Here is a 2,117-nt window from a genome sequence, read left to right as displayed (position 1 = left end):
AACTAATAATGAGTGATTTTCCTAATGATAGTGACTGTTGATGATGAAGGCAATGACCGAGATGGTTGTGGGCTGTGGTGGTAGTGGTGGTGATGATGATGATGGAGTCATTGGTGGTAAATTCTTTAAATAGAAGCACTAAGTACTAAGTATCTCAAGCAGCAAGTTGACTTCCCCAATAATAGGAAACTTAACACATCTGGGGGAAAAACATGGTTCCCAGCACAGCTGTAAACCAAGACTCTAATTGCTCTTTACTGAGAACTCCAGTCTCTGAAGTGACTACATCCCAGGAGAAGGTCCTCCTATATATATAAACAGAGTCCCCCCAAGTTTCCCAATTCCAGGGACCTATTATTCATGATAGTTCTGGCCCCTTTGAGTAAATTTAGGACTAGATATAAATCTATATGGTCCTCTCATTTCCTGATATTTATTTCCTGACTGTTGAAACCAAGTCATTCACTAATATTTCCAGGAGATTATCTTTCATTTTTCCTTAGCACAGGTACTTAATTATGATTTAAAGCAGCTGTATCAGAAAAATATTTCTTTCATAAACTCCTATATCTAATGAGGCTATTTTCAACCATATGTTTACCTTCACCTCTAAGTAATTTTTCTTTGTGTGCCGTGTTCTTATGGGGCAGCAATCCTGAGCCTCTGTTGGTCTGCTAGAACTGGAGGTAATAATTGTGGTGACTGATATATTAAGTATGGGGTCATATTTTCCTATTTTATATTATTAGATGATATGGGAATCAATAACTAAGTCAATGCTGTCTAGGATTTTCCCATCTGCACTACACTCAATGAAAGCTGTTTACTCTATAGTTCTGTGAAGCACTTTGATTTCTGATAACACTATATTCTAGGTGGATTTTCTATGTTCTAATATTTTAAGAGGTGGAAACTGATTAGAAGGGGATATATAGATATGATATTTTCTATCTGTTGTTGCTACCTAGCAGAATTTTTCTTCTTTGTAATAAATGAAAATAATATCTAAAAAATCTTAGCTACCTCTGACAATAGTTATTATGAAGTTAGCAATTGAACCACCAATAAAATAACATTTAAAGTTTTCAGTGCAATGCAGCTTTTCTTATCTTTATCCCACATCTTAAGGATTTAAAGACTCTTATTCCTCTTGAGTGGAGGAGGAAATGGCAATCCACTCCAGTGTTATTGCCTGGAGAATCCCAGGGACGGAGAGCCTGGTGGGCTACCGTCTATAGGTCACACAGAGTCGGACATGACTGAAGTGACTTAGCAGCAGCAGCAGCAGCATACCTCTTGAGAAACCTATATGCAGGTCAGGAAGCAATGGTTAGAGTTGGACATGGAACAACAGACTGGTTCCAAATAGGAAAAGGAGTATGTCAAGGCTGTATACTGTCACCCTGCTTATTTAACTTATATCCAGAGTACATCAGGAGAAACGCTTTGCTGGAAGAACCACAAGCTGGAATCAAGATCAAGACTGCTGCGAGAAATATCAATTACCTCAGATATGTAGATGACACCACCTTTATGGCAGAAAGTGAAGAGGAACTAAAAAACCTCTTGATGAAAGTGGAAGAGGAGGGTGAAAAAGTTGGCTTAAAGCTCAACATTCAGAAAATGAAGATCATGGCATCTGGTCCCATCACTTCATGGGAAATAGATGGGGAAACAGTGGTAACAACTGTAGATGGTGATTGCAGCCATGAAATTAAAAGACGCTTACTCTTTGGAAGGAAAGTTATGACCAACCTAGATAGCATATTCAAAAGCAGAGACATTACTTTGCCAACAAAGGTCCATCTAGTCAAGGCTATGGTTTTTCCAGTGGTCATGGATGGATGTGAGAGTTGGACTGTGAAGAAAGCTGAGCTCCGAAGAATTGATGCTTTTGAACTATGGCGTTGGAGAAGACTCTTGAGAGTCCCTTGGACTGCAAGGAGATCCAACCAGTCCATTCTAAAGAAGATCAGCCCTGAGTGTTCTTTGGAAGGACTGATGCTAAAGCTGAAACTCCAATATTTTGGCCACCTGATGCAAGAGTTGACTCACTGGAAAAGACCTTGATGTTGGGAGGCATTGGGGGCAGGAGGAGAAGGGGACAACAGAGGACG

Source organism: Bubalus kerabau, chromosome 5 (genome assembly GCF_029407905.1).
Source record: "Bubalus kerabau isolate K-KA32 ecotype Philippines breed swamp buffalo chromosome 5, PCC_UOA_SB_1v2, whole genome shotgun sequence".
Classification (NCBI taxonomy): Eukaryota; Metazoa; Chordata; class Mammalia; order Artiodactyla; family Bovidae; genus Bubalus; species Bubalus kerabau.
Note: the sequence above shows the minus strand (reverse complement) of the source record.